This window comes from Gordionus sp. m RMFG-2023, chromosome 1 (assembly GCF_954871325.1).
Source record: "Gordionus sp. m RMFG-2023 chromosome 1, tfGorSpeb1-WG-v2, whole genome shotgun sequence".
NCBI classification, from domain to species: domain Eukaryota; kingdom Metazoa; phylum Nematomorpha; class Gordioida; order Chordodea; family Parachordodidae; genus Gordionus; species Gordionus sp. m RMFG-2023.
The window spans coordinates 37516654-37542041 of NC_088775.1; the positions used below are offsets into that span (position 1 = coordinate 37516654).

General features: G+C 26.2%; 1 protein-coding gene and 1 long non-coding RNA gene across 2 annotated transcripts in view; both read right to left on the reverse strand.

Moving 5' to 3' along the window:
* Positions 1-25388, reverse strand: part of LOC135932054 (U4/U6.U5 small nuclear ribonucleoprotein 27 kDa protein-like) — a 43391-nt gene that overhangs the window by 16787 nt on the left and 1216 nt on the right. The window lies entirely within an intron of this gene.
* On the reverse strand, positions 5267-10662 carry LOC135922576 (uncharacterized). Its single transcript, XR_010570963.1, has 3 exons — positions 10588-10662; positions 5588-5667; positions 5267-5429 (listed from the first exon to the last, which is right to left on the reverse strand). It is a non-coding gene; the product is annotated as an uncharacterized LOC135922576 (long non-coding RNA).

Consider the following 25388-nt stretch of genomic DNA (forward strand, 5'->3'; position numbering starts at 1 on the left):
TACACAACAATAATGAAAGCCATTTTATTAATTTATAAATGAAACAATATCTTTATTTACATACATAACAAACAAATAAATCATTGTTATTACATTGAGTATGGGTCCATTCTTCACATTGCACTTGCAGGCATTTAATCCACTCTTCACCTTTCTTGCTCTTTGAATATGCCTTCTTGCATATTATGCATAGATTTTTTTTTATTGTTTTTTTAAATATTAGTTAATTTATGTTTTTTATAAGGTGATGAGGTTAAAATTTCTGATTTCTTTCTCCTCTTGTCTTTTTTGATAATATTATTGCTATATAAAATTGGATGTGGTAGAATAGATTGTGAATTCAAATTATTATTGGGCTGATGACATGATGTTAAGCATAACTCATTATCAGAAGTGGTAGTCATAGGGCTAAGAGTGGAATTTATTGTATCATTTTCAGGATCACAATAAGCTAATTTTCCCACTGCCAGAGGAATATTGGATAATTCTGACATATCATCATCATTAGATATTAAATAACTATCTTCAGAGAATATATCAGGGTTGAAGGGATATATCCCACAGGCTAAAAATCCATTCTGAATATTTTTGGGGGTTGTAGCTTTAGGAAGCTCCATTTTATAAAATTGATGGTATTTCATATATGGTAAATGATTTGCCTACTGTCAATGCTGTTATTATAAAAAATTTTAAATGGTCCAAAGACTGATTTATCTAGTGGTAACTTGTGGGAGCAGTGTGGTGGTAGGATGAGCAGGATTATTCCATTGTCTCTGCAAAAATCTATTGATCTTAGTGAGCAATGTGAACAATGATTGTCTAATATTAATAAATTTTTATTTGTTTTGGATGCTTTTGTTAGTTTGCAAAAATGAGTTAAAAATATCAGGAATTCATTTTCCTGCATCCAGATCCATTTCCAACACCAATACAACCTGAATGAAGTAAAATATAAATAATAAACATTCTTATAAAAACCTATAGGGCCATCTCTGATAAACCAATCTTTGTATCGAATTCTTGGAAATAGTAACATAGGAGGAATGCTATTTCCAATTGCATTTATAGCTATAGCAATGGTCACTAAGGATCCTCTTTCACCTGAGGTTAAAAATCCTACCTGTTTCATGCCCTTCTCTGCAATAACTTTACCAGGATCTTGGACAGTGGTTACTCCATATGTCTTGTGGTTCAAATTTATATTCATCCATTAGAGATTTTAAATTATCAAAAAAAAATTTGACGTGAGAATTGAAGCCTCGAGCTCTAGCCAAGCTTGTTGCTTCAGGGGTTCTAAGGGCTAATGTAGGATGTCTATTTTCAAACCCTTTGAACCAATCCAAGCCAGCCATTCCATCACGAGTCCAACTTTCTGGAAACTTTAACTCATAATTTTTTGCTAAATCATGTGCCAATATTCTTATCTAATATTTAATAGAGAATTAAATTCTTTAAAATATAAATTTTACTTGCTTTATGCCAAAACCCATTAGTGATTTACTAGCCTGAATTATATAATCTTTTAAAAGGTCCTCCTGAGCTTTAGTGAATATTAACCTATTTGAACTCCATCCCATATGAGGATATTCCAAAGTCTCTTTATATTTATTCATAGCTCTTCTTAAAGTCGTTCTAGGAATATTAAATTTATTAGCTATTGATAGTGTTGATTTTTTATTAATGATTATATCAACAATTGCCAGTTTAATTTGTTCATCACTTGAATTTGCACCAAATATTGTTTTGCGCGCCTTTTTCATTTCAATATGAATGTATGATTTTGGCCAGTCAATGCCTGGCCAGACAATACTCACCTGTATTATTAATAAGCGCCACTATATGTCTATTAAATAAAACTTTTAAAGTCTTATTTTTTGTGTGAATAATGCTAAATGCCTAAGGATAATATTTATATAAAATATCAGTAATTTTTTCACCAAACAAAAAAAAATGTGTAACGTGATTTTTCCAGAAAGAGGTACCAAAAACATTTTTTATAAAATATTTTTATATTGAATTGCTCTATTCAATAAATGAACTTAGGTAAGGTAAATATCATAAATATACATATTTTGACTAATTTTGAGAGAAATCGGTCCAATAGAAAAAAACAAACATGGCCATTTATGGAACTTCTCCCCTACAGCTCCAAATCCTTGGTTAAACTTTTTTATATTCTCTATATGTTCAGTATCATTTTTCCCTGTGATTATAACATAATCTAAATAAATTGCTTTATCTTTACATTACGATGGTTAATAATTCTTGCGATTCATCGTCAATGCTCATTTGTAGATATGCATCTTTGAGATCTATAGCGATTTTTGCGATTAATTCTTCAAACATTGGTAGAATTATTCTCCACATAATCGTAGTTCACCTGAAATTTTACGTACCTCTACCATTGGAATACTCCAGGTTACTTTTGTTGTTGATGAATCTATTTTCTTTATTATATTCACGTTACCATTATCATTTATATCTATTGTTGCTCATATTGATATTTATACTTGTTGGTAACGATAAAATTCAATTATCCACCGAAATCTAAATAGGCTGTATTAATCACGATAAGTCAAATTCTATAATCCACGGAAATCCAAATAGGCTGTATCAATCATTTTGATAGTGCCCTTTATCATTATCATAAATGAACATATAGAGTATATAAAACAAGTTTAACCAAGGATTTGGAGCTGTAGGGGAGAAGTGCCATAAATGGCCATGTTTGAAGACTGGCCACCACCCTTTAACTTTTTTCTATTGGACCGATTTCTCTTAAAATTAGTCAAAATGTGTATATTTATGATATTTACCTTACCTAAGTTCATTTATTGAATAGAGCAATTCAATATAAAAATATTTTATAAAAAATGTTTTTGGTACCTCTTTCTGGAAAAATCACGTTACACATTTTTTTTTGTTTGGTGAAAAAATTACTAATTTAGATTACTGATATTTTATATAAATATTATCCTTAGGCATTTAGTATTCACACAAAAAATAAGACTTTAAAAGTTTTATTTAATACATATAGAGGCGCTTATTAATAATACAGGTGAGTATTGTCTGGCCAAAATCATACATTCATATTGAAATGAAAAAGGCGCGCAAAACAATATTTGGTGCAAATTCAAGTGATGAACAAATTAAACTGGCAATTGTTGATATAATCATTAATAAAAAATCAACACTATCAATAGCTAATAAATTTAATATTCCTAGAACGACTTTAAGAAGAGCTATGAATAAATATAAAGAGACTTTGGAATATCCTCATATGGGATGGAGTTCAAATAGGTTAATATTCACTAAAGCTCAGGAGGACCTTTTAAAAGATTATATAATTCAGGCTAGTAAATCACTAATGGGTTTTGGCATAAAGCAAGTAAAATTTATATTTTAAAGAATTTAATCTCTATTAAATATTAGATAAGAATATTGGCACATGATTTAGCAAAAAAATATGAGTTAAAGTTTCCAGAAAGTTGGACTCGTGATGGAATGGCTGGCTTGGATTGGTTCAAAGGGTTTAAAAATAGACATCCTACATTAGCCCTTAGAACCCCTGAAGCAACAAGCTTGGCTAGAGCTCGAGGCTTCAATCCTCACGTCAAATTTTTTTTTGATAATTTAAAATCTCTAATGGATGAATATAAATTTGAACCACAAGACATATGGAATATGGATGAGACTGGAGTAACCACTGTCCAAGATCCTGGTAAAGTTATTGCAGAGAAGGGCATGAAACAGGTAGGATTTTTAACCTCAGGTGAAAAAGGATCCTTAGTGACCATTGCTATAGCTATAAATGCAATTGGAAATAGCATTCCTCCTATGTTACTATTTCCAAGAATTCGATACAAAGATTGGTTTATCAGAGATGGCCCTATAGGTTTTTAGAAGAATGTTTATTATTTATATTTTACTTCATTCAGGATGTATTGGTGCTGGAAATGGATCTGGATGCAGGAAAATGAATTCCTGATATTTTTAACTCATTTTTGCAAACTAACAAAAGCATCCAAAACAAATAAAAATTTATTAATATTAGACAATCATTGTTCACATTGCTCACTAAGATCAATAGATTTTTGCAGAGACAATGGAATAATCCTGCTCACCCTACCACCACACTGCTCCCACAAGTTACCACTAGATAAATCAGTCTTTGGACCATTTAAAATTTTTTATAATAACAGCATTGACAGTAGGCAAATCATTTACCATATATGAAATACCATCAATTTTATAAAATGGAGCTTCCTAAAGCTACAACCCCCAAAAATATTCAGAATGGATTTTTAGCCTGTGGGATATATCCCTTCAACCCTGATATATTCTCTGAAGATAGTTATTTAATATCTAATGATGATGATATGTCAGAATTATCCAATATTCCTCTGGCAGTGGGAAAATTAGCTTATTGTGATCCTGAAAATGATACAATAAATTCCACTCTTAGCCCTATGACTACCACTTCTGATAATGAGTTATGCTTAACATCATGTCATCAGCCCAATAATAATTTGAATTCACAATCTATTCTACCACATCCAATTTTATATAGCAATAATATTATCAAAAAAGACAAGAGGAGAAAGAAATCAGAAATTTTAACCTCATCACCTTATAAAAAACATAAATTAACTAATATTTAAAAAAACAATAAAAAAAAATCTATGCATAATATGCAAGAAGGCATATTCAAAGAGCAAGAAAGGTGAAGAGTGGATTAAATGCCTGCAAGTGCAATGTGAAGAATGGACCCATACTCAATGTAATAACAATGATTTATTTGTTTGTTATGTATGTAAATAAAGATACTATAATTGTTTCATTTATAAATTAATAAAATGGCTTTCATTATTGTTGTGTATTAATAATTGCCTAATTAAGCTTATTAAACATCATGAATGATTAAATTATTAAAAATCACTTTAACATGTAGATAGTTAAGATAATAATTTATAAAATTATTAAATAGATAGTGATTAATTTTATATTGAAATAAGAATGTTTAACAAAAAGATAATTAAGATATTAATTTATAAAATATTATCATTAAATAGATGATGATAAATTTAGATGTTAATACTTATATTGAAATTAAACTGTTTAACAAAAAGATAATTAAGTTATTAATTTATAAAGTATCATTAAATGGATGATGAAAAATTTAATGCTTATACTTATTAAATTAGTGTATAATTAAATTTTTATATACCTAAAATGAAAAAATATATAAGATAGGTCTATTGCAAGTATTTCATATTGTAATATTTCTGATTTATAATAAAATTATTAATTAATATATTATGGCCAGGGTATCACGTCAATTCGGCGCGGAAAATTCGGCGCATCGTCAATTCAGCGCGGCGACAACTCGGCGCAACGTCAATTCGGCGCGGTGTCAATTCGGCGCGTATCTAATACAGTTGCAATTTATTAGTATAAAAAAAGGATGATTAAATAGAAATGATTATGTTGGTCATATTAATTATTTCTTCGTATTTTTTTTTACAAAAATCTCAATTTTATTTACTAAATGTGTAATATCAATAAAAAAAACAACCAATATTTATACCGATTTCCTTGCTGGACCAATTTACCACATTGGTAGGGGAGACTGGGGTTAGTTAGACCGATTTTTATAAAATTTAGCTCCTGATTTTTTTAGATAATATAAAAAATAATATATGATTAGATACCTCCTAAAACTATACTCTATAAAGGTACCTTATAATAATTTTAAGAATATAATCATTTTTTTTAAATTTTACTATTTGAAAAAGTAAAAATAATATCCAAAAAGTCCCAATAGCGGGGTGAGGCAAATTCAAGGGGCTTCCTAAATCATTGATTTTTTTAGCCATAATAAATTGAAATGCATTTTTATTTATTAATAATGATACGTATAGAATAATTTTATTGTTTTATTGTTAAAAATATCATAATACTTATAAATTGAAGCAAATTATATATAAAAATTGAAACTTAATTTAGGTTAATTTAATAAACATTTTGGACATAAAGGAGATACTATGATTTCTTAGAATAAATCCTAAATACCAATCATAAACAGCCATGAAATTGCCTTTGTGCGTTAATTCGTTTTTGATTATTTTATAATAGAAAAAATTAGTTAAACATAATATATATTTAAAATGATTAATAGAATTATTTTAAGGATTTTTAATAAATCTAAAAAATGAATCAGTCTTAATTTGAATTTTATTGGATCAACATTAGTGTTGTTAAACGTCCGATTTGGGTCGATTAAGATTTTAGCCATAATAACATGTAAGATTAGAGATAGAAATCAAAACTTTCCTTACATTTAGCGCAAAATCTCGCTTACATAATATTGACTACTAATCAAAATAGGGGAGACTGGGGTTAGGTACCGGGGCTTGGCAAACCACTTAATCTCATCTTAAAATTAAATACACCAGAAGGTTACGCCTGTTATTACCATACTAGCTGACGGGGTTGAAGGGTAATTATTTAGTTTGTGTGTATGGTACTAAATATATTTTATTAATAAATTTTATAAAAATATTAAAATTTAAAAGAAAAAGAGGTAAAATTGTTGCAATACAGTGAGCATTAAGAGTATTAGAAATATCAAAATTTAAATTTGTGATGGAAATCATATTGGATAAAATTTAAAATAGAGATGTTAGATTTGAATTTTAAATATGGGTTAGACATTGGCCTGAAATTTTTTTTTGCAGACATAGCTAGGCCTGATCAAAAAACTAAAGCTCATGCAACTTTCATATTCTGATTGTATTTTTAAATGAATTATGACTTTTACATATTTTATTTCAGTTCTTAACTACCAAAATTATTATAACCTTTGGAAGGCTTGAGAAAATTTTCTCAACATGATTATGAGCATGAACCTTTTGGGAATTTTTTTATATTAGATATTAGGCATAATATTTATATAGGTCTCAGGTAAAAGCTAATTTAAATATATTTTTACTCAAAAAGTAAAAATAGTTCACTATTAGTCCTAATGAGTTGGTCTTGGTCTGAAGTAGGATTGAGCAGGATTAAAAAGAATAAAAAATGACTATGGTTTTTAAAGATTTACCTATCTCCAGGCTTAAGGTAAAAATTTCAAAATTATTACACCTTGGTCAGGTTTGAGAAAAATTTTTTAAAATTATTATGGGTGGGGCTGGGTTTGGAAAATATTTATATGAATTATATTGGACTGGGCTTAAGGAAAATTTTTCAAAATTATTATCAGCTTGGACGCTTGGGAATTCCATTATTACTATGGATCAGACATTGACCTAAAACAAATTTTTTTGAAGGCCTGAGGACCTGGCCTGATGGAGGAGGGGGTTATAAATAATAAAAAGATATTATTTTCAAATAACAGGTAACAACTATCATAAAAGTAGGGAGAAAAACTTACTAATTACCCCTCAACCTCGTCATTCTTTACGGATTATTTTTAGCTAGTTTTATATAAACAACATTCTCTATCATTATTTTCTCTATTAAAGTTTGTTTTTTCTTTAAATGTTTGTCACCAAAGATCATTTTAGAATATTTTAAGTAATAATATTTATGTTTTTTAAATTTTGATAATTTTTTTTTTAAATTATGGCTGAAATTATTTTAAATAGTCGAAACAATCAGTTTCTACTTCTTGATTTTTTACTTATTTCAAAGGGAAAAATATTTAACCAAACGACCTATAGGAGATGTATTGAATTCCACGTGGGTGAATGCAGTAGGCGCGCTATAACTAAGAACGGAATACATATATTCCACAATCAAAAGCATAACCATATACCAGACATTGCAGATATTAAATAAAGAAGAGAGCTAGATAGAATTAAACAAGAGGCTTCTAGTTCCCAATATCTGCCCAAAATATAATGTCTGATAAATCTAGCAATATGTACATAGCCGTCACTTAGATGCCCAATTGTTTCTTAATTAAAAAGACAATTCAAAGGATAAGACCAAGTAGGAATTGCGCCAGCAGTTCCCGTGAGCCTGATTCACTTAGTTATACCATTGAATAACATTTATCCAATAATAATGAGCAATTTTTGTTATATGATACTGGTCATCATGATCACCGATGCATCATACCATCAAAAATTTACAATTTTTATCAACATGCGATAAAAGGTTGCAAATGGCACATTCAAGATATGTCCTCCTCTCTTCCATCAAATATACACCATCCACGGGATGAAACATATAACTATTATCCCCGCTATTTATGTTTTGATGACATCACGTCGCTAACAAGATTACGTTGATATTTTCAGTCAAATAAAAAAATTTCAAATTTTTTTAAATCTTAATTCATCATGATCGACTTTGAATTAACAGCAGTCGTTTCCACTGACTGCAATGCGTGGTTACCTATTTCATATGCCGCAATGCATATGGCGCACGTTTCAAAAAAATCCGATAATTTTCAATGAATACAAAACACAAACAAATTTTGCTATGTACATAAAAATGTTAATGTCACTGGCATGTAGATGTAATTCATGGATTCGAGGAATTATGTGCTTCTGAATTCTATCAAGAAAATAGGGATATTTTCGCCCAAGAGACATGGATTTGAAAAATGATAGCGATGGAGAGGAGGTCGCCAATATTTAGCATTTCTCTTTGGAATTGCTACGAATCGACACTATCTTGTGAACCGAATGAATACCAATAATTTAGTAAAGGGCTGGTATCGAAGTTTTTCGTCGTTTCCATCATCTAACGATCTGGAAATTTGTAAAGAGTTGGTAATTATATTATGTAATAAATTTTAAAAACTTTTTCATTCTTAGCTCTCAATAGCTGAATTATTACAAATTGGAACAATATTCTTTAGGACTATTGGCTCCACTGTCAAAGAAAGAATATCGCGAAAGATCCAAAAGAATTTTTCTAATTGTTGAAGATTTTCATTCAAGAATCATGCTGGATTATTTAAGGACTTTAGCCCACAATATAAATTTAAATGTTTAATTTAATCATATAATTGTATTTTTTATATTGGTATATTTTTATAGTATATTTATTTGGATTTCTAATGAATAAAAATTTATTTGATATTTCGAATGAATATTGCTGAGCTCTTATTTAGTAGATATACAATGTTAATCTTATAAAAACTTCATATACAAGTGGTATTAATCATATTCTTTATAAAATAATTCTCTTATAAATAAATTCTCTATAAAATCATTCCCTGTAAAATCATTCTCTATAAAATAATTCTCCATAAAATAATTCTTTATAGACGACATTCTCTATAATTGTTTTATCTGTAAAAGTTTCTCTATAAATGTTTTGTAGATTCCGTAGAGAAATGTTAAATATTGGCAACCTCCTCTCCATCGCTATCATTTTCCATGTCTCTTGGGCCAGTGTATCCCTATTTTCTTGATAGAATTCAGAAGCATATAATTCCTCGAATCCGTGAATTACATCCTTATGCCAGTGACATTAACATTTTATGTATATAGCAAAATTTGTTTGTGTTTTGTATGCATTGCAAATTAGCGGATTTTTTTGAACCATATGCCATATACATTGCGACATATGAAACAGGCACCCGCGCATTGCAGTCAATGGAAATGACTGTTTAAAAGCAGATAACGCTGTTAATTCAAAGTCGATCATGATGAATTTAGGATTTAAAAATTGAAAATTTTTAATTTGATTGAAAATATTAACGTAATCTTGTTGGCGACATGTCATCAAAACATAAATAGCGGGGATAATGGTTATATGTTTCATCCCGTGGATGGTGTATATTTGACGGAAGAAAGGAGGACATATCTTGAATGTGCTATTTGCATACCTTTTATCGCATGTTGATAAAAATTGTAAATTTTTGAAGGTATGATGCATCGGTGATCATGATGACCACTATCATATAACAAAAATTGCTCATTATTATTGGATAATTGTTATTCAATTGGTATAACTAAGTGAATCAGGCTCACGGGAACGACTGGCGCTATTCCTACTTGGTCTTATCCTTTGAATTGTCTTTTTAATTAAGAAACAATTGGGCATCTAAGTGGCGGCTATGGATATATTGCTAGATATATCAGACATTATATTTTGGGCAGATATTGGGAACTAGAAGCCTCTTGTTTAATTCTATTTAACTCTCTTCTTGCTTCAATATCTGCAATGTCTGATATATGGTTATACTTTTGATTGTGCAATATATGTATTCCGTTCTTAATTATAGCGCACTTATTGCTTCCATCCAAGTAGAATTCAACACATCTACAATAGGTTGTTTGGTTAAATGTTTTTCCTTTTGAAATAAGTAAAAATCAAGAAGTAAAAACTGATTGTTTCGACTACTTAAAATAAATTCAGCCATAATTTTTAAAATAAAATTAATAAAATTTAAAAAAAAATAATCAATTTATTACTTAAAACATTCTAGAATAGTCTTTGGTGACAAACATTTAAAGAAAAAACAAACTTTAATAGAGAAAATAATGATAGAGAATGTCGTTTATATAAAATAACATATTTTGTTTTCAATTGATAAACACCTACTGCCATAAAAATATTTTGATATACCACATTGAGGTATTGTAGGAAAGGTTAATCGCTTCGTGATAAATATCTTTTAACTAAAGAATGGATTATCCGTATGTGACATCTATAATTTAAAATTTTTAAGAAAAATAATTAAGAACTAAAATAAATCTGCTAAAGAAAAAATTTATAAATGAAAATCTCTACAATAGTGTTGTTAAATTAAGTGGTTACCATTAACTAGCTACATTTTTGCTAAAAAAATAACTATAACTATTTATATTTACGAAATATTAATAGTGCTGGCTATATTTTTAAGAAAGTAACTATTCACTTAATTTATATATATGTATATCTTAATAAATATAAATAAATTTAAATTTGTAAAATTTTTCAGAATCAGAGTTGTTAAAGTAGCTCGCTATCTTTTTTGGTAGTTATAGCTAATAACGCGCTCCTTTTTGCTACTTAAATACTTTTTTAAATATAATGAATGTAACTATAAACATGAAAATTTAAGTATAATATCATAATTAATTATAATTTCTATAATTTATTATTTTAAAAAAAATTGAAACTTCAACTTGTATTATAAACCTATATCATATCATCTAGTGTAAATTATTTAAAATGTCATCGCAAATGGATATCCAAATCGATGTAAGTGACTCAGACAATTATAATAATAATGAAATGGAAGGTACACTGGAAGAAAATGTTCTTGACAGCAATAATAAAAATTTTCCATTTCCAAAATTTGAAAATATTTTCAAATTAATGTAAAAACAAAAGCTGGAAATTTATTTGTTCAAACTGTAAAAAATATATATCCTTAAATGTAGCCATAACCTTAAAAAACACCTAAAGGTAATTGTCATTTTTAAATTTTAATAGTATTTTTATTTTGTAAGAATGTAACAGTGTTAAAGAGATAGAAAAACATTTTAATAATTTTGTTATAATGGAAACTGCATTCAAAGAGACCAATTCAATTCAAGCTAAATTAATTAATAATAAATATTACACATGCCAATATTTCTCAGAAACTGGCTAATTAAGTTATTGTCGATTATAATTGATACAGTTCATCCAATGTCATTGGTTGATAATCTATCATTTACCATGATGATTAAAACTCTATCCTCTGGTACAACAACTTTTTTTCACTACTGATTGAGATAGCAGACAAAGATGTCCTAATTAGAACCATAAAAACGACTTCCAAATTTTTTGAAATAAAGGAAACTAATATAATAAAAAATTCCCTAGACGCATTTTTTAAATCTAAAATACAATTTTTCTTTTATTAAAAATATTTTATAAAATAAATTACTGCCTTCTTCTCAAGTGCTAGTGTAGAGATTATTTAGTAAAACGAAATTTATAGTTTCTGATCGTCGCGCTAGACTTGGGGATGATAGTATAGAAAGATTTTATTATTAAAATGCAACAAAATAAATAAAAAATGAATATTACCATAAATAGTTCATTTTATTACATAAATTATGGTATTTTTAACTAAATTATTTTATAATCAAAACTAACTATATTTATATATATAAATGTTGATTTTTATGTATTATACACTATGGAATTACATTATAAGCAAAAAACAAACAAATTTATTTCTAAATTTTTTTATAAAAAGAAGCCAAAGCTACTATTAAAAAGCTAATAGCGCGCTACTTTTTTTCGTGGGTAGTGATAGAGGTAGCGCGCTACTTTTAAAAGTATGGTTTAACATCTCTGTACAGATTTGATTTAAATCTTAGCCAATGAATACTTATTTTACATTAATATATAAACATATTATAATATATTCCATTTAACGTAATTTAATTGATCCGGCTAGCCTGTCTACTATCCACTAGATACTAATATTTATAACCTTCTAAAATTTATTTAAATATGATATAAGATTATAAAACTTTCTGAAATTCTAAAATAGAGTTTTATATTATTATGACAATTTTATATTTAATCTCAATAATGCCATCAAATATAACGATATAAAAACACTTAAATTTTCTCTCAAAGATGCGCTCTATTAATATTTTATGAAGTAACTAAACAATTTTCTGTGCCGATTGCAATAATTTTCTTACAATAAAAACTACCCAATTATTCGCTTATATAAGGTAATTCTAATATTTAATATTATTTCATATACTATAATATATTATATAGATATAAAATTCTTTATAAAATAATCATATTCTTTATATAAAATTCTTTATAAAATAATTCTCTATAAAATACATTCTCTATAAAATCATTCTCTATAAAATCAGGTTCTACGTCATTACAGAGAAACCATTACAGAGAAACCTTTATAGAGAAAACAATAATAGAGAATGCACTTATAGAGAAAGTCATTTATAGAGAATTATTTTATAGAGAAAACAATTATAGAGAATGTCGTTTACAGAGAATGATTTTATAGAGAATGATTTTATAGAGAATGATTTTACAGAGAATGTTTTTATAGAGAATGATTTTACAGAGAATGATTTTACAGAGAATGATTTTACAGAGAATGATTTTATAGAGAATGTTTTATAGAGAATTATTTTATAAAAAATTTTATTTAAAGAATATGATTATTTTATAAAAAAAAATTATTTAAAGAATATGATTATTTTATAAAAAAAATTTTTTAAATATGATTAATTTATAAAAAATGTTATAAATTTTTTTGTAAATTTATGTGCTCTGCATAGTCAAAGGGGGAAAAAAATTATATGAAATATAATTAAATATTAAAATTACTTTATATAAGCGAAATATTGGGCAGTTTTTATTGTAAGAAAATTATTACAATCGGCAAAATATTAAGAATTAAAATATAAAATTATAAAAACACTATTTTCGAATTTTAGAAAGTTTTATAATCTAATATCGTGTTTAAATAAAATTTTAGAAGGTTACAATTATATTAGTATCAAGTGGATAGTAAATTCAGGGCAATCAGCTCTGTATAATATTATAATGTAAAAAAATATAAATTTATTATTTAAATATATTTATTAAGAGTACCTAGTTACTTTGGACAGTTACTTTGTATAAATTGTAGTCAGCTCGGAATCATGTGGGATTCGGAAACCCAACATGGAGATTCGAGATCTTGAATCCCCACGTTTTATTCGGAATATTTTCGGAATATTTTTTTAAAATATTCCGAATCCCCATGTATATTTTCTAAAAACTTTTAAATTATATTTTTTTTTCTTCCTTTTTTTGCCGTCTGGCTGGCACCAGAAAATTATATTTTTTAGAGATATTTTATTTTCTGTTTTTGTTATATAAAATAAAATCATAAATATTTTCACCTGAATATATATTTTTAAAAAATCAGAATTATAAAAAATTATTTATTGCAACTCATTTTGCAATTGCAATAATGTTTTCCCATAGTTTGTAACAGGGAAGCTCCTAAATATTTTTAGCAGCTTAAATAAAAAATTAATATATTACACGTACATCAATTAATTTGAGGAGTATGTGGTTACTATAAAAATAACTTAAATTACATATGATTGATATATCTTTGTTGGGAACTTAAAAGATTAGAGAAATGGTGATGAAATTCTTCCAGCACACGTTCCTACCCATATTTTATTTTGTTCAATTTTTAATACATTCCCTTCTAAATTTACAGATATTAGTCCTATCCAGAGTTGTTAAAGTATCTAGATACAAGTATCTAGATACTGTATCTAGATATAAAAATGTAGTATCTGTATCTAGATAGATTTTTTAGAAAGATATCTGTATCTGTATCTAGATATTATTTTAGAGGTATCTGTATCTGTTTTTAGATACTTTTTCAGATACATTTTATATACCCCTTTTTTTATTATAAATAAAAATATTTGACTGTAAAATTTATTTTATTTCATATGTGCTTATGAAATAAATATATATATATATATATTATATATTAATATTTATTAATATTATAATAAAGAATTATATATACATAAAATATTAAAACTTATATATAAAAAATATATATAAATATTCATTAATTTAAATATTATGTCCGAGTTTATCAATAAACCATACAAATTTTAATATTACAATATGGAAATGGTAAATTTTATTTTATAACTAAATTTTTAAGTTTATATATTTATTTAGATCTATATCGATGAAGAAGAGGAAGCAACAACAAGTTCTATTGCTTTACCATGGCCAATTTATAGAGAATATTTTAAAATAATATCTCAAAACAAAGAAAACAATTCTCTAATGGTATTTGCCGTGTCTACCTAAAAATACAAAAATATCCGTCAGTAAGACTTCAACGTGCAATATCTTGAAGCACATAAGGGTATAGATATTATATATTTAAAATTCTAATTTAAATTTTAAGAGAAAACATCCAACCTTGTTAACAAAAATAAAAAAGGGGAAGGAAAATAAAACTACCAAAGAAAATACTGGACAAGGCTCATCCTCCATCAATATTTTTGCTAAAAGACCTTTGACTTTAACTCAAGGCACTTTAGATGATTTAATTATTGCTTTTATTATAGATGGCATGCAGCCATTTTCAATTGTTGAAAATCCTTCTTTTAAAAAAATGATCAACACTTTGGCTCCACACAAAAATATAATTTGCCGACAGACAGTTGTTGGTAGAATTTCCCAAAGATGGGAAAATGAAAAGAAAGAAATAATTAAGTCTTATAGAACCATCATTAATATGCACAACAGCAGATTGTTGGAGTGCCTATCGCCGGTATAGTTAACATTTCAATTTGTATAATAATTAATTAAGAATAATTAATTCAGCAATTTTAATAAATTTTAATTTCTAGTTCATATATAGGAGTAACCGCTCATTATATAAATCCAATAAGTTTGGAAAGAAAAAATGTAGCGTTGGCTTGTAAAAGAATGACTGGTAGTCATACATATGATAAAATAGCAAAAAATTTACAAGATATAGCTAAGGATTATTGCATTCAAAATAAAATTTCAAAGACCATTACAGATAATGCCAAAAATTTTAAAAAATGTTTTAGGTTTATTTTATTATAAATAAATATAAACATAATATATGATTGATTACTTAATTTATTAAAGAGTTTTCAAGCCAATTGAAAATAATACAAGTGAATCAATTGATGATCTGGAAGATGAAGCAGTTGTGCCAATTTCTATATCAAATCTTTATAATACTGCACAGGATTCTGAATTATCAGAATCATTTAGTTTACCTCATCACCAATGTTGTGCCAGTCACACATTGAATCTTATAGCCACTGTGGATGCCAATAGAGCCATGCAGTGTAAACAATATCAGAGGGTAAAACTAATTTTAATTAAATAAGTAATATTTTCTTCATTAGATATATAGCACAACACTACTTAAATGCCAAAATATATGGAATAGGCAAAATAAGTCTCCTATTTCATCTGAGATTATTAAGGAATATATTGGTCGTTATTTTATATGTCCTAATATAACTAGATGGAACTCCACCTATAATGCCTTACAATTAATGTCAGAAATTATAAAAGATAAATCTGACAAAGTAGACAAGATATGTGATGGAATAAAACTACCTAGGTTTTTACCTAATGAATGTGATTTTATTCATGAATATTGTTTAGTAAGTTATAAATAATATTTATATATATAGCATTATTTTAAATTAGCTAATGAAGCCAATAGCTAATTCCCTTGATATTTTGCAGGGAGATAAGTATATGTACACAGCTTATTACTGTGCAACTATTTCACAACTTATTATCAAATTAAAGAATTTTAAAGAAATGAACCTGAGATTCTGTTTACCACTCTTAGATGCCTTACTTAAAGGGATTGAGGATAGGTAAATTAATATAATAAATTAAAAATATTTAATAATTCTAGGTTTATTGTGACCTTATTTGAAGATGATAATATTATAGCAACCATGCTCCACCCTTTTTTTAAACTTGATTGGACATGGTTGCAAATGGAAGAAAATCTTAATAAAAGAAAACAATTAATACAAAGATTAGCTGGTGAATTATCAAAGTCATCAACTGACTGCAAGCAAATAACCTGCCAAAAAAAACAAATAATTTAATTTCAGATTTTTTTCAGTACCCTACAGCAGATATAATTTCTAATAATGATTTAAATTTTGATAATCAACAAATTTTAAATAATTTTTTCAAAAATGAATGTAGAGATTTTAGCATTTTTAAAGAATACCCTGATATAAAATTGTTATTTATTAAATATAACACTACAATTCCTTCAAGCGCCCCTGTGGAAAGACTATTTAGTGTTGCTAAAAATGTCTTTACAGATAAACGAGGATGCCTAAATGATCAAAATTTTGAAAATGTTTTATTACTGAAATCTAATAATTATTTATAATTATTTAATCATATATTATCATATATTATATTAAAATCATTATTTTAGTTATATTCTGACAAATGTAATATCGCGTCAATAAATTTTTTAGCTCATTTCATGAATTTTCACAATATAATATTAATTTAGGTTTATGCAAACCTATAAGAGCATAATAAAAAATGTATCTGTATACAGATACATTTAAAAATTGTATCTGTATCTTGATAACTTTTTAGACGCTGTATCTGTATCTAGATAACTTTTGAGACTATGTATCTGTAACTCTGGTCCTATCTGTCCTATGGATAGATAATAACACGTGATCACCTAATAAAGTAACGCCCACGATCATTTAAATATGAAATAAAAGAAGGGCCCTTTTTAAAATATTAGAAATACTATTCCCGTATTATTGGTAGCATAACTACTTTTCCATGTATAAATTATCAATAAATTTTTTAATCTGAATAAGAATCGTATTGGGCTGGATTTTTTTTTCAAAAAATTTCTAAATTATTACATTTTGAAAATTTATTTTTATCTTTGTAAATTTATATTAAGACAAATATTTTTTTTTTAATTTTAGTTATTTTTTTTAATGCCTCAATTTTTTTACCCAAAACAGATACAGAATATAATTTATTTAAAATCACATTAAAAACACCCAAATACAAATCTATTCAAAATATACCGTCAAAATTAAAACTTAAAGTATTTTTATATTTATATTTAGAAAACGAATCTTTTATTTGTAAAAAAACAGTTATTATAATATCCAATATTCATTCAATATTAAAGGTTAATCATAACGACAATAATCATCCTAATGTTAATACAACAATTAAAAATATTGAAATAATATACGCATGATAGAATATATCCAAGAATGTTCAATATTCACGATTTAAAAAAATCTTCTAGGGGCGATCTTTTTTTTATTTAAAAAATCAGAAGCTAAATAATTTAAATATAAATATCGATTTTCCTCGATAATAAGGAAATGAGATTATATTTTTAACGATTAAGGAAAGAGGGGATATTAAATAAAAATATTTATTTATATATTCACAGATAAGCCGTCACTTTTTTTATTGTTTACCTATGAGGAAAACCTTATATACATCGCTACTAAAATAGCAAATGTTTCAAACAAAAATTCGTGCTTCAAATTGTCCATATTATTACTAATAGTCCTTGTTCAAAAAATGTTGGCTATAAAATTATATGGAAAAATAGTTGTGCTACCAATAATATTGGGAATAGTATTTCTAATATTTTAATAAGGGTCCATTCTTTTATTTCATATTAATGATTGTGGGCGTTAAATCTTAATTTATTCTCAAATAATTGGACAAAATAACTTTATATTAGGTGATCACATGTTAATACATATTCATAGGACAAATTGAACTAATCTTTCCTAAAAATTTAGAAGGTGAACAAAATAAAATATGGGTAGGAACGTCTGCTAGAATTTCAACAAAATTTATTGCCTCTAGTCTATATAAAACTATAAAATTAAATGATTTTAAAGTCCCAACAAAGATAAATCAATCAGAGGTAATTTAATATTTTTATAGTAACCACATATACTCCTCAAATTAATTGACGTACATAAAATAAATAATTTTTTAACTGCTAAAAATATTTAGGAGCTTCCCTGTCGCAAACTATGGGAAAACATTATTGTGCAATTGCAAAATGAGTTGCAATAAATAATTATTTATAATATGGATTTTTTAAAAATATATTCAGATGAAAATATTTATGATTTTATTTTATATAAATTTATAAAAACTGAAAATAAAATATCTCTAAAAAATAAAATTTTCTGGTGCCAGCATGACGGCAAAAAAAGGAAGAAAAAAATATAATTTAAAAGTTTTAAAAAAATATACATGGGGATTCGGAATATTTTTTTAATATATTTTAAAAAAAGATGGGGATTCAAGATCTCAAATCCCCATGTTGGGATTCCGATTGATTATTATATTTAGAAATCTAAAATGTTAATGTTTTTTATGTGATAAAATTGAAAAAGAAATAAAGAAAAATAGATATTAATTTTTAATAAATTGGAATTATCGTAATATAAATTGAAAATAATTTTTAATAAAATGGAATTATCGTAATATAAATCAGGGTTGGCATGTCGGTCAATTGACCGGTCAAATACGGTCAATTGACTGGTCAATTGACCGGAGGAGTATTTGACTGGTCAAATACGGTCAAATACTCTAAAATCTTAATGGCGAATAAATATTTTGATATAATTAACTAGTATGCATTAAAAGCATGTTTATCAATCTTATTATTTTTTTATTAAAATATAAATATGTAATTTTTCTAAATATAGTAATATTTTTAGTTATTTTTTTGCCTAATCATTGCCGTTTCTCCTATTCTTTATTTTTAATTCATTTTTCTTAAAAAAAATAAAAATACCCGATTTATTATAATCATAATATAATTTTTTCATTCTTATTTTTTAATAAATTTAAATTTTATTTAATATTTAGCCGAGTATAAATTATATTAATTCTCATTTGTTTTACTTACACTTGCTATATTTGGTTATTAAAATTAATTTTCATTTTAATTGTTCTGGTCAGATTTACGGAATATTATTCAATTCTGGTAAAAAGTTTATTATATTATATTTATAATATTAAGAAATTATTGGAATAATTGGTCGATAATTATAAAATAGTTAAGATTGATTAACTTTACAATAATCAAAATCATTTTTTGTTAAATTTTAATATATTAGGGATTATGGTCAAACCAAAGCATCATGTTTGGAAACATTTTCAAGAAGTACGCGATGGTAAATCAGTTAAAGCGGTGTGCAAGTTTTGCAAGATGTCCTATATCACCCACGTTGATAGAATGGTCAAACATTTATTAAGCAGCTGTACTATGTGCCCTGTTATAATTAAGGAAAAATTTTATTCAAATTCCAAAATATCAACCTCTACAAAAAATATCACAAATGTAATTTGTAATACTTCTAAGTCTAACTCTAATGAAGAATTGGGTGAAATTAGTGAGAATGATTATCAAATGAACAATATTTTGTCTTGTGACTCAGGAGAATTTGATTCCCTTATTTCTAATCAATCTACAAGCAAGGCGATTAAATATAAATCTCAATCTTGTATAACCGGTTTCATAGATAGAATTAATCCCAAAGAAAAAAATGAGCTGGATCAATTGTTTGCAAAGGCTGTATATGCGAGCAATTTACCTTTCCACATCACTGAAAATCCCTACATCCAAGAATTTTTTAAAAAAATACGTCCTATTTACACATTACCCAGGAGAAGGTGGCTGGATATCTTCTAGACAAAGCGTCAGGTGATATGGAGGTGAGAGTTGCAGATATAATAGATAAAGCTCCTTACTTATCAATTGTATCAGATGGCTGGAGCAACATTAGAAACGAGAGTATTATTAATTTTATGGTGATGACGCCTGTTCCAGTGTTCTACAAATTTCTAAATACTGAGGAAAATCGCCATACGGCAGATTATATTGCCCAGGAATTTAAAAATGTAATTCATGAATTGAATCCGGTAAAAGTATATTCTTTAGTTACTGATAATGCCGCTAACATGAAAGCAGCCTGGAGAATTCTAAAATCTGAATCTATTTATAATCATATACAATGTTATGGTTGTGCAGCGCATACATTGCAGTTATTCTTTCACGATTTTGAACGATTGGACGCCTTCAGTGACCATATTTCAATAATTAAAAAAATTGTTAAATTTTTCAAGAATAAACACATACCAGCTGCAGTATTTTCCCGTAATAAGAATCTTCATGGCATACCATATACATTAAGTACAATTAGCCAAACAAGATGGGCATCGTCAATAAAATGTATGGAGCAAATTCAAATATGCAAGAAAGCTCTAAAAGCATGAGTTGTTGAAGAAGCTGTTTGTGATAATTGTCCCATAGAAATTACCAATAATATATTAAACGAAGAATTTTGGACGAAAAATTTAAAATTTTTAGCTATACTCCAACCTTTAGCTACCTCATTGTTGAAAGTGCAAGGGGATAAATGTACTTTGGCCCAAGTAAAAAACGAGATGCTTAATTTGGAAAAACACATAATACAATCATGCCATGATTCTATATTTTCTCCATCTCAAGAAAAAAAAATTAAGGTTATGTTTGAAAAGAGAAAAACTGATATAAATACATGTGCTCACAATGCTGCTTATTTATTGGACCCCCAATATCAAGGGGAGCATCTTACTAATACTGAATTTGATGAAGCATGTAATATAATACAAGAATTGGGTATTTTACAAGGTGGTGATAATCAAAATATTTTGAGTAATATAGTAAATTTCTGAAGCAAAAGCGGTATATTTAATAGCCATAATATGTGGAAAGTTGTAACTTCCATAAGAAACAATCAAATTTCGCCTCAAGTTGGTGGAATGCATTTTGCCCACCTTGCCCATTAAGAGAAGTCGCTAATATTTTACTAACATTTCCTAGTTCGACTTCTTCTTCTGAAAGAAATTGGTCGGTTTGGGGCAATATTCACACGAAAAACAGAAATAGATTAAAGGCTTCTACAGCAGGAAAATTAGTAAAAGTGTATCATAATTTAAGATTGATTAAAAATATTAAAGAAAATAATGATATTGAATATGAATCGGAACAAGACTCTGCCACGGAGGGTGAAACATTGACTATAGAATGAATTAAAAAATATTATGATATTTATTATTATACATAGATTTATTATAATATTATATAAATGCAAAATAAAGTTAATATTGGTGTAAAAAACATTTATTTGAATTTGACCATATTTGACCGGTCAAATATCGGTCAATTGACCGAATTGTATTTGACCGGTCAAATGCACAACCCTGATATATAGATATTAATTTTTAATAAATTTGAGTTATTGTAATAATAATGAACAAACTTTAATATAAATTATTAAAATATAAATCGTTTAAAATATAAAGCCATTCATTATAGCCCTACTATGATAAAATATTATTATTTGTTAATATTCTGGGTTTTCGATTCCCACATAATCTCTAATATATTTTTTAAAGAATATATCTACAACACTATCTTCTAAACTTTTGTTTAAGTCAGAGACCTGCAGAGGTTTTTTAAATTTAAGCCAGGCTGGGATTATTTTTTGAAAAATTTTTTCAGCCTGGCCCAGTCATATTTTTTCTGCCTGGCCCGGTCATATTTTTAGACCCGACCCAGGTATTTTTTTTAAATTTTCAGGCCTGCCTCGAATATATTTTTAAAAAAATTAGGGCTAGGCCTGCAGGTCTCTGGCTAATAAATTCTATAGATATTGTGATCCTTTCAAGGTTTTTATAAATTTAATTATATGTATGATAAGGTTCATCTTGCTCGAAGGTGTAATTTGCTTAATTTTCATAATAAATGAATTGAGAGGATCAGTGCTTCTATGAGAATACCTTGATATTTAATATTTATTTATTACTAAAATTTTTACTAGAGCTTTTTCCCCCAATACTAATAAACTAAATGGAAGTTTAACAGACTTTTTATAAGCAATCAGGAAGGTAAGAAGTTGCTGCTAATCTTATTACCCTATTTCGTACTATTCAAAAATATCTATAAAATTTGTCTCTGATACTGATTGTGTGCTCTTTTATAAATTACATTATTTTAATGCAATATAAAAATATCTATAAAATTTGTCTCTGATGCGATTGTGTGCACTTATAAATTATATCATTTAAAGCCCAATTTTATCTTTAGTAATGTTTAAAAATGGTTTCTTCTAGAGCTATATGAAGTATGATGTAAACAGAATTTTAAATGCTTTATTATCTTATAGTAGGAGTATCCTATTAAATGCAATCTTTGTCAATAAGTTTATATGAAAACTTGCTACTCAATTACAGAAATCTAATCAAAAAATATTATTGAATATTGAAATATGCCGAGAACAATTTTTAGTAGAATATTTCCTTTTTTAAATTAGTTATCCCCGGGATTTATGATTCTGTCTACACTGATTGAGATTTTGTTTAATATTAGATCCTTTTTTAAAAAAATTTTTTTTATTTAAGGCTGTGTCCTAACTATCAAAAATATAAATAAATTTTAATTAAATTTTGCTTAAATTTTATAAATTTGTATAATTTTATGAAAAACTAGTAAATAATATTAGAGTGGTGGCATTGTTATTTTTCGTATTTTATTCTCTTTTTTTTGTTTTTATCGTTTTTCTTTTTAATTTTTCTTTTGCTTTTTTGGCTATTTAACCAATACTAAATAGCCGGCCATTTAGTATTAAGATCTCAAAACATCGCTCAAAATGATATCATTTAATGTAAAGTTTGAATATTTTAAAACTTTATAAAAAAAAGAGAGAATTTGATTTTAAAAGTGATTTAAATAATTATTTTTATTTGCAAATGATTGAATAAACACTCTTACAATTATTTAACATCCATGTGAATAACATGATAATCAGAAATGAAAAGCTCGCCAGTAGTAAAGAAATCATTTATGAACATCGAAATGTCCACAATCTTAGAGGGAGGTAGATGAATAAACACCCTTGCAATTATTCATAATCCATGTGAATAACACCAAAATCAGAAATTAAAAGCTCGCCAGTAGTCAAGAAATCATTTATGAAAATCGAAATGTCCACAATCGTAAAGAGGGAGGTAGAATTTATTTATGGGATAGGCTCCTATAATTATATTGAACAGACATTAGTTAGAAAATATACGACTTGAGTTTTTACTTTAAATGCATGACTCTTATACAAATGCCATATGGCTCAACAAAATGTGAATAAATACATGATGTTTAAGGTATTTAAGGCCTTTATTGGCAAAGAATTAATAATGGCAGAAGTAACTAAAAAACAGACAGCCAATGAAAAATGCACAAAGCATGGGAAAAATAGTACTTTAACCTATATCTGACATTCAATATGACATCAGAAAATGGCAATCCAGAGTGCCAATAAAGCAAAGATGTAAAATGTGTATAAAATCATATCATTCTAGAATTATAAGCACTAAAGCAAAAATGACTTAATTAAATAATAATAAAAATTAATAAAATAGAAAGGCCAGCCAATGAAAAATGCACAAAACATAGGAAATCAATAGTTCTTATATTTGGCATTCAATATGACAACATCAGACACTAGAAATCCAGAGTGCCAATAAAGCAAAGATGCAATTGTTATATTTCATCCTAAATATTTGTAAATAAGTTTTTTTTTATATCAAAGCAAAATAAAAGACAATTGATGCTAAATTCAACATTGTATATATTGCAGTGACATAGCTTCCATTGAAGCAAGGGAAGCATTGCTTCTTTTAAAAAAATTTCCACAAAATTTTTAAATAAACTTAATATAATCTTTATAATATGTTAAAAAAAACTAATCTGACTATGTTAATAAAAAAATTAATATAATCTTTATAACATAAACAAAAATAAATATAATTTTTAAAAATATTAATATTATTTTTACTTCTTTAAGAAGAATTACTATTATTTTTACTATGTTAAAATATTTTACTATTATATTTACTACGTTAAAAAAATATACATGAGGGAAGCAAATTAATATTGCTTATTTTTTTGAATAAATAAAGAGAAAATTATGCAAATTTATTGTGTAATTTTACGTTTAAAAATAAGCATTGGGGAAATAAATAAAAAAAATGCTTATTTTTTTAATAAATAAAAGAGAAAAAAAAATTTTTAACAAATTTTTTAAGCAATAATTAATATTTAATAATTTAATTATATTATTGAAAATTTATTAAGATTATCAGAGTTGTATAAAAAATATCTGTATCTATAAACTATTTCAGAGGTATCTGTATCTATATATAGATACTTTGTAAATTTTCTCATATATATGAGCATATAATTTAAATAAATATATATTATAAAAATATAAACTAAAATATATATATATAATATTAAAACTTATATATAAAAAAGATATAAATATTATTTTATCACATTTATATCTATAGATATCAGTTTAAGATGTGAGGATATTTTTATCATGCAATAAATTTATAAATCCTTGCTTAGGCATGAAACCCATTAATTATAAATAATACCATTGATGCACAAAATTATTTTAAGCAAATAAATTTATTTTGAATTTTAAAATAATTTTATAGATATTCCGCTAACCTTTCATGAATAAATTATAAGTTTAATGTAAAAAAAATTTTTTTTTAATATCAAATCTATTTTTGATTTTGATTGAAAAAAAACTTATTAAAAATTTAAAATCTAGCAATAACTTTTATAATTCAGAACTTGATCATTTTACTCAAAAACAAAGACAAATTCTACTTATTCATATATTTTATTTTTTTATGGTTTGACTAATAAATATTTTTTTTTGATTGCTTTCCTAGTAGTAAACTTGACACTTCGTCATTGATTTGTCTATATGCAATTA